The 9,762-nt window shown below is 39.5% G+C and overlaps 1 long non-coding RNA gene across 1 annotated transcript; it reads right to left on the bottom strand.

The window, feature by feature from the left end:
- Positions 1 to 4,481: 4,481 nt before the first annotated feature.
- Positions 4,482 to 5,156, bottom strand: LOC119783459. Its single transcript, XR_005280797.1, has 3 exons — positions 5,040 to 5,156; positions 4,888 to 4,954; positions 4,482 to 4,780 (listed from the first exon to the last, which is right to left on the bottom strand). It is a non-coding gene; the product is annotated as an uncharacterized LOC119783459 (long non-coding RNA).
- Positions 5,157 to 9,762: the final 4,606 nt, after the last annotated feature.

The raw sequence follows: 9,762 nt of genomic DNA, 5'->3' as shown, positions 1-9,762 counted from the left end.
TCTCTCCGTAAGGTTAGTTTGTGGGTGATATGCAGAGGTTTTCTTTGGTGTGAGATTCCATCTTTTACAGGTCTCCTCGAATACAGAAGAAATAAATTGTGGACCTTGATCAGAGAGAATGTATGTTGGCACTCCCCATCGTGTCAAAATCTCTCTGGTCAAGTATTGGGAAATTATTTCTGCAGTAGCTTTGCGGAGGGGAAACATTTCAACCCACCGTGAGAAATAATCCACAAAAACAAGTAGATGGACATTACCAGTAGAACTCAGTGGAAAGGGTCCCATAAGGTCCACGCCCAACATCTCCCATGGTGCACTCACCTCTGTCTGTTGCAACTTGCCAGGAGCTTTTCGGGTTTCAGGTTTGTACATTTGACAGACTTGACAGGATCTCACATAGTCCCGAACATCAATGCTCATCCTCGGCCAATACACCAAGGCTTGTAACCGTTTGTAGGTTTTGTATCGTCCAAAATGTCCAGATAAAGGGTCATTATGATTGTGATGAAGTAACTGTTGACGGAGTGATGGTGGAATATAGACTTGGTAAAGAGTTTTGTGTGGTAATTGAACAACTCTGTAAACCTTGTCTTCCAGGATAGTGTACTTTATTGTTGGCGACTCATGTACTGTTCCTTTGTCCATTATTTGTTGGTAAATGTTTTGTGCGAAAGGATCCTGCTGCTGAGCCTTCCAGATGTTCTCATCTGTCACTTGGAGTGGGTGAGAAGTGTCACGTTGCGACCGGAGTACGACAGCACAGGTAACTGGTGAATGGTCAGAGGCATTGATTGGGGCTCGTGACAGAGCATCTGGAACAGTGTTATACTTTCCTTTTCGATATTCCACTGTGAAGGAGAATTCTTGCAGACGAAGAGCCCACCGGATCAGCCGAGTGCTAGGTTTATGAGTTTTAAAAACCCAGATCAGAGGTGAATGGTCAGTCACAACGGTGAAGTGTCGTCCTTCAAGGTAATATCTCCACTTTTCAATGGCCCAAACAACAGCAAGACATTCTTGCTCAGTAGTAGAGTAGTTCCTTTCAGCTTTATTTTGAGTTCGGCTGGCAAAGGCCAGGACTTGCTCGGTGCCTAACCCAGTCTGCTGAGCTAGAACGGCTCCCAAACCCACATCACTAGCATCAGTATAAACAATGAATGGCAGTTTGAAATCTGGATGACCCAGAATGGGTGGAGAGACCAGGTGAGTTTTCAGAGCATCAAATGATTTTTGGCAAGATGGTGTCCAAAGGAATTTGACTCCTTTTCGCTTTAGAGCATTGAGTGGTTCTGTCAAGGCAGAAAAATCAGGCACAAAACGATGATACCAGCCAGCCATTCCCAGAAATCTTTGAAGCTGTTTAATATTCTGGGGTACAGGAAATTCTTGAATGGCTTTAATCTTGTCTGGATCTACTACAACACCAGATGAGGATACTATGTGTCCCAGAAATTTTATGGAGGAACGGAAAAACTGGCTTTTCTTCATGTTGACTGTAAGGTTGGCTTCACGAAGTTTGTCCAACACGGCTTGTATATCGGCACTGTGCTGATGGTAAGTGGTTGAGTAAATGATGATGTCATCCAAATATACAAAACAAATTTTACCTCTGAGTTCACCCAATACTACTTCCATAAGTCGTTGAAATGTAGCTGGAGCATTTTTCAGGCCAAATGGCATAACCTTAAATTGGAAGAGGCCATATGGACAGACAAATGCAGTTTTTTCACAGCTTTCTGGATCCATGCGGACTTGCCAGTAACCACTGTTCAAGTCTAGTGTAGTGAAAATCACTGCTCCAGAAAGAGACTCCAGGATTTCCTCAATGTTTGGCAATGGATATGCATCTGTATGTGTGACTGCATTTAGTTTTCTGAAGTCGACACAAAAACGTAGTTTGGGGTCATTTTTTTTAGGCACCAAGACAACAGGAGCGGCGTATGGAGATGTGGATGGTTCAATGATGTCATTCTCCAGCATTTCATCTACATGCTCCCTAATCATCTGAAGTTTAGCAGGTGAGACTCGATATGGTTTTTGTTTAATTGGCACATCTTGAGAAAGGTAAATCTTGTGAGTAAGTACATTCGTGCAGCCCAACTCTGTGGTACATACATCAGAATTGTTACGCAGTTGGCATAACAATGACTGTTTCCCAAAGTCATCCAGGTGTGTAGTGTGAACTGCCCTCTGCAACAGTTCATCATTGGTCCCAAGGGCAACCAGAGTAGCAGGAGCCACTGCAGAGAAAAAGGCAAGTTGCTGATGGGGTTCACTTGGCCAACATGCAAACTCTTGAAGAAAGTTGTAATGTTGTTTTCTGTTGAACTTGAACCAATAACGTTTTTCTGACACATCAAACTGCAGGCCAGAGAGGGAGATGAAATCAAGACCAAGGACAGCAGGAAAAGTGAGGTTTTGAGCAGATAGAATAACGCATGGTAAGGTGATTGACTGTTTTTGCAATGTGATAGTGATTTCGCTCCATCCCAGGGGATGCCGTCCTTCACCATCAGCCAAATATAATGGTCCTCTCGTCCAAGGCTTTATCACTCCATTGATTTCATTCCATACTCTCTCATTCATCAGAGTATAAGAAGAACCTGTGTCCAAGATAGCAGCTCCTTTCCAGGAACTGACGGTGATGGGAACCATCAACTGAGAAGGCAGAGGTTTAGTTGTTGATGTGGCTGGAGAACAGGTTTGGTCCAGAAGTTGAGAGTTTGTGAGGGAACCAAGAGTCGCTGAACTTTGAGCTGATGGGAGTTGGGATGAACTGCTACTTGGCTGAGGGAGGTTTGGAGAAAATGATCGATTGTTACCACCATGGGGGCAAGTTGCTGGAGGATGATTTCCTTTACAACGCCAGCAGAATGGTTGGTGTGGCCGATTGTTATTTCGGTTGTAATTTGGTTGTCTTTGCCTTACTGTGTTTTCATTGTCATGAGGTTTAGGTTCATTTATTTTAGATGGTAAACTTGCTTGTTTCCGGTACTCATACTGTTGCTGATGTTCTCGATCCTTCTCTAGCTGTTGTCCCAGGCGGACAAGTTCATCCACAGTAGTTAGCCTACTACTCCTTAGCTGACTGGCCAGTGTTGGATTTATGTTTTTCAGAAGCAGCTTGACAATTTCTTCCTCTGAAATTTGTGGTTTCCAGCGTCTGCATAGGGATTGGTACATGTACTCAAAATCCCTGATGCTTTCATTCTCTCCTTGGACTCTGGTCCTTACAAGTTCTGCAAGCTCATCCTCATAATCTTCAGAAAGAAAAGCAGCCTGGAACTGTCTTCGGAAGTCAGTCCAGGTATGCACCTTGTGTCTGGCTACGTCCCACCAATCTCTGGCTGTGCCATGCAACACATTCCGTAGGGTAGCCATGAGTTCCTCATCAGTTAAGGAATGAAGGGCCAAATAATCCTCACAGCGTTCCAGATACTGCAGAGGGTCGGGGGTGTCTTCTAATTTTCCATAAGTTGGAAATAACAATTTAACAGGACTTTTCCCCAGGTCTCGACTTCTATTAAGTAAAAAGGTAGCGCCACCTGGTGCTACTTGGACACCTGTCATCCCAGGCTGAGCAGTAGATTCCCACCGGGGTTTGCTGGTAAGTGATGTTGTTTCTGGTAGGCTATGGTAGATTGTCTGTGCAGTTTGATCCATTTCTGTATTCTGTTGACAGGTTTGAGCTGGTTTGATTCCGGCTCTAATGTCCTCAGTCATAGTCTTTATGGATAGTTGCAAAGACATGAGCTCTCCCTTTAGGCGAGAAACATCATCTTGCAAAGTGGAAATGCTGGTTGTAACCGGGACAAGTAGCTTGCTGAATTCCTTTAGCAGCTCAGTTTGTTGATGCTTCAATCTCCAGCCAAGGGTTGCTTTTGTTTGTGTGAGTAAATACTCAAACTGTGAGTCCATGCGTTCATATTGTTGCTTTGCATTGACTTGAATGATTTCCTCCACATGTTTTATTGTTGAATCTCTCATATTGCTCATCTCCTTTTTAAAACAGGACTTTACTTCCTTCATGGTTGCTTTTAGGTCCAGAACTTCTGGTGCAGCCTTTGTCTCTGCTTGAACCTGCGGAGGAGGCTGTGGTGATAAAGGAGAACCCAACACCAAATCCAGACCAGTCAACTCCATGTCTAGGAGAGAGTATGCTGTGGAGCGATTAGGAGGCATTATCATTGGAGGGGATGAAGTGTTTGAAGGGGGCTCGATTATATTTTCTTCAGTGCTCATTTTTTATTTTTTTGTTATATTTTTATTTCTTTATATATTTTTATTATTATTTTTTTTTATTATTATTTTTTTTATATATATATATATATATTTTTTTTTTTATTTGTCTAAGTGCTCAAAATGTCATTCCCTTATTTGTGAAATAAAGATGTCCCATGTTAGGTGCCAATATTTTATGTGACTGTTTTTTACAAGGTTAATTATTTTAGTTTTAGTTTTTTTTTTTTTAACAGGGTATTTGTCACTTTTTAGCGGTGCCAGTCAGGTATCCCTCCTGACAAGTAGGATCAATATATATAGATTTTTAAACCAGTCACACAAGGACCATACACTTTTGCGTGTGTAGACCCTTACAAATAAGGAATGAAAACTTTTCACAAAAAGACAACAAAAAATTAGGCTTAACAGTCCTTGTATTTCAAAAAGAAAAATAAATATATAGCCATCAAAAAATAATCACAAAATTCTTCTCCAAAAATAAATGTCCATTATAATCCAACGGATTAGGGCTCCAATATAGATTGCCCCACAGCAAGAGCTGTGAAATAACAAGAGAAAATAAAAAACATAAGTGTCTATACACAACAAAAGTCCTACAATTGCATAAAAAAACAGCACAAACAAACATACATAGAATGGACTTACAGGTCTGATGAGAAAATAATCTTGCTCAGAGGCAGGCGCTGGAACAGGTTTTCTGTTGTTGGTTTCACTAGATAAATATATTTAAAATTTATTTTATTTTTTGTAATGGGGCAAAATTATTAATTTATATTATCAGTAAGTATAGCACTTACGGAGGACCTTTAACTGTGATGTCACCGGCTTCCGGGTAATTGTGATGACACGTCAGCACGGCAGGAGCACAGAATGAAGTTTCTTTGTTTGTTTGGTTTTCTCCTTTTCCTTAATGATCAGTGGGATCCAGAACAGTGGCAAAATACTGAAAGCACGAGGGATTAAACGGCCTCGGACTGACTTTGTTACTGGTCGATAGAACGGAATATGCAGACGTAGTAGCAGCAGCTGTTTCTGTTACGCTGTCTGCTGAGACACTGACATTTTCAAACTGGAGCTAGGAGTCAGATTGAACAGCGGACCAATCAGGTAAGTGCATGTGTTAAATGGGCGTAAAGAAGGCGTGTCTTGAGCTGTGAAGATGCAGGAGGGTTTATGAATAACGGTGCAGCCAGCTCTGTGCAACAAGCAGGTTGTCACAACTTTGAGGCACACTAGATCCCAGCCTTGCTGCTCCTACAGTGGCTTTCCTTCTTTGGTTTAAGCCTCTTCTTCAATGTAAAGCTTTACCTTCCTTTCCACTATCTACATCTATGTGGGAACTAGGGCTGCAACTAACGATTATTTTGAAAATCGATGAATCGGCCGATTATTTTTTCGATTAATCGATGAATCGGACACAAAATATTTTTTTTATATTAACCTCTTTATTCCAAAATAAACATTTTAGACAGAACAAACAAGCACACAAGTACAGGTTGCTCATTAACTGTACTGGTGCTATATGAAAAATTAAATGTTTGTTTTAAAACTACGCAAACTTACATGAGAAATGTAGCTGTACATCCACAAAATATAGGCTACTTTGTTTCATAAAGTGCAAAAAGAGACATTTTTGTTTTTTAAAGCCCCTAAGGGGTTCAAACAATAGGCCCCCCCCATTTCAACAAATGAGGTTTTTTTAGACTAGAAGAGTTCTGCCTTTTAAGACAGGAAAGTATAGCAGTTAAAGTTGCTACTTGAGAAAATACTGAACCATAGAGATAAAAATAGCCCTGTGATTCAAATTATAAATTGTATTTGGAATAAAAATGAGAGAAGTAGGGGTGCTAAAAAACACATCCTCCAAAGACAGATATTTACATGGGAATGTGGCAGATAATTAATTGACATATTACTGATCTTGCTAAGGAAAGCATCAGATGAGCTACCTGAGAAACTAACGTTACGTTTCCCCACTTTAAAATGAAACAAACATGGTTACTCATCCTGCTGATCAGCTCTCTTCACTGCCATCGAAGGCTCCAACATGTTTTCTTTTCAGGTGCTGCGTCATAACAGTGGTGCTTCCGTGCCATGTTTATTTGTCTTTACAAAAGTTGCATGTTACGACTTTTTTCACTTTACAAAGGCTATTTTAATTATTGTGATCAATTTGCGCCGTCAATCCCGGGGCATGCGCGCTTCATTTGCAGTCTGGACGCTGAGGGTAAACTCCTCACTAAAATCCTGCGGCTCGGACTGCAGCGCTGAGAGGGATTCTTGTGGGAGAGGGAGAAAGGCGTTGGGACGGGGGAGGCGCCCCACGGCAGCAGCTGCCGCTGGAGGACAAGAGTAGGAACGATACATGCTTTCACGTAAGAGTCTCCAAAAGCCGCCAGTGACACCGTAAAAAGTCGCCAGATTTGTCGCTAGTCGCTTTTTAAAAAAATAGTCGCTGGAGGGGTCTGAAAAGTCGCTGAGTTGGCAACACTGCAACTGCGGCGCTGACTCGCTCCGCCATATTTTTTTTTCTTCCCCGGGATGACCGCGGCGGCGGATTACGCATTAATCGCGCGACACAACTAATCGATGATTAAATTCGTTGCCAACGCTTTTAAAAGTCGATTTTTATCGATTTTATCGATTCGTTGTTGCAGCCCTAGTGGGAACAATGCAGAGAACCGGCCCTGTAGGTCAGGGGTGAGATGCCATAAATGGTACCGATACTATGAGACATGGTTGGTTGGTAGACAGACTAATTAGAAGCCCCCCTTTGACCTCACCTCTGACCTCTTAGGCTATGTCACATGAGATCTTTAAAGTGGAGCCCCTGAACACAAAGAGCTCTCAAATCTAACAGATAAAGTATTTTCTCGTATTCATTTTGGTGTCTTTATCCTACATGATTGTCATGTTTTTTTTTTGAACGTTTCACAGTATAGCCACAAAGTATATTTTACTGAGATACTGCATCAAACAAATAAAAGCTGTGTGTATTGGTGAAGAAGAAAGAATTGAATACAGAATATAGTAATAAATCCAGCCTTTAGATCTTTGTCGAGGGACTTGAGTGAACAAACACCATAATGAATCTAATGGAAAACACCAAACATGCCTGAGATCAATTTGTGCCCTGGTGGGGGCAGCATCATACTGTGGGGATTTTTTTTTTCCTCAGGGACAGGTAAGCTGTTCCTAGTCGATGATGAAGATGAATTAAGCTAAATATAATATAACTCTTTAAGAAAACCTCTTCATATTTTTAGCATTTGAACTAAATTAGTGTTTTTGTCCCATTCATACTCATGTGGGATGTCGTGTTGGATTATAACGGAAAATTGGATTAAGGTGTTTATAAGAAGATTCTACATGTGAAAACATTCAAAGAGGTGTAAATACTTTGACTCTGCAAAATTAAACACATCATGAAGACTGTAGTGAAAACTCGGGTTTCCAAACTTTGAACTTAGAAGACTTGGAACTCACAATGACAATAACTCAAACCTTGACACCCATATGGCCCAGAACTCGTTGCATGATGCATTAAACAGGACTTTCCTCAGTTTGAGCTCTGAAAGAGAATGGGGGTTTTCGACTACTGTGTATCTTGTACGACCTTTGTGCCAAAGTGCTAAATAATAAATAATACATTCTATGATGCTCATGCATTCAAACAAAAAATATATCACATCAGATTTATAAAAGAGCCCATTTTTCAGAGAGCTATGGTTAAAAGCCTGGTTAAAAGCTAGAACCACAGACAAATGAACAGTTTAAGGCAAACTTGAAAACAGACATAAATTGGAAAATAATAAATAAATTCTTTGCTTCTTTGCTCTTATCAGGTTTCAGCAGTTCACCGATACTTACTGATTGATGATTGGTATCAATTAAATCAAGTCACATACTGTTACCCCAGAGTTTTTTATGGTGAGGTGCAGCACAAAATACTTTCAGAATTTAAAAACAGACAGAAGCATAAAATCACCAGGATTAGCAAAGGTAGAAATAAACACACTCACACACTTTTTTTGTACCCAGACAGTAACAAATAAACAAAAACAGTGCAGCCCTTAATGTTGAGCCACTATTTATCCTGGGATGTTATTGTTTTTTGAGCGAACAGTTGGTTTGTTTTTGTTTTTTTCATCTTTGCGTGCAAGGAATGGATCTGGGCTGGTTGTTGGTATTTATGTGACTCACCTTCTGGCATAAGGTATCTAAATCAGATAGTGATTCCAAGTGAGTACTGATATGATTTCATGTTGTCGTTTGATGTCCCATGCAAAAAAAGAGGTATGAAGAATGACTGCTTCACATGCAGTGGTGGATGAAGTACTAAACAGTGGTACTTGAGTAAAAATTTTAATGCTTATAGTCAAATATTACTCAAATACAAGTAAAAAGTTACTCGGTCAAATAACTACTCAAGTTAAAGCATTGAAGTACACATTTTTTAAAATACTTAAGTATTCAAAGTACATGCATTTAAAAGAACTTAAGTATTCAAAATTGCAAATTATTTTTTTCCCATCAGATTCTTTCTGTATAATTTTCAGAGTTATTTTAAAGAAACTTGTAAATTTCAAAAACCACATGAGGAATTGATGCGTAGAACCACCTGCTACACATTCTAAACCACCTGTAAAGAACTTCAGCATAAAAATGCCACTAAAAATAAGGATAGCTATTTGGATTATTATGTCTTATTTAATACAACCCCCCCAAAAAACAGGAAAGGCTTGATTCTCCTGACTTACTATGGAATAGAGGTTTTAGGTTGAATCTATTACCACAAAGAAAGTACAACTCTGATTTAAGAACCACTGAACCACTTGGCCACATGTTAACAATTAACGTGTTAATAAAATTTGTAAACTATGAATAATATCTACCCTGAGCTGCTCACATCTGTGGAATGTCATGCTCTAAAACAGTTGTGTCCGAATTCATTCCTAAGAGGTGCTATCTTGCTGAAATTGTATTTCAAGACAAAAAAGCAACAGTGGATTAAAAACCTAAGCAAAGCCAAAAAGAAAACAAGGAACTAAAAATGTAGGGGAGTAGAAAGTACAATATTTGACTTTGAAATGCAGTGGAAAGTTATAAGTAAACCCCCAAAAATTACTTAAGTAAAGTAAAGCTACTCAATAAGTTCTTAGGTACAGTAATCAAGTCATCATACTTTGTTACTTTCCACCACTGCTCACATGCTTTGGTAAAAAAAAAAACGCAGTATTAGATAGAACAACAACATAGTCTGGAAATATGTAGAGGAAAAGATGAGGATTGAAGATTTTCTAAATTGTCTTTCAACAGAAATAATTTGCATTGGAAGTTACTTATAATGGTGTTATACTATTATTTTCTGTTTTTTAAGGAACATGTGAATAGATAAAGATCACAAAATATTTGGGTGTTACCAATATAAAAAAATAAAAGAAACAAAAGTTTAAAATTACCTTTTATATCCAGTGAAAAGAAAAAACTTGTTTATTAGCTGGAGGTGTTCACAGAGGA

Source organism: Cyprinodon tularosa, unplaced genomic scaffold (genome assembly GCF_016077235.1).
Source record: "Cyprinodon tularosa strain WSP-4 unplaced genomic scaffold, ASM1607723v1 ctg205, whole genome shotgun sequence".
Taxonomy (NCBI): Eukaryota; Metazoa; Chordata; class Actinopteri; order Cyprinodontiformes; family Cyprinodontidae; genus Cyprinodon; species Cyprinodon tularosa.
Note: the sequence above shows the minus strand (reverse complement) of the source record. Positions and strands in the feature narration are given on the sequence as shown.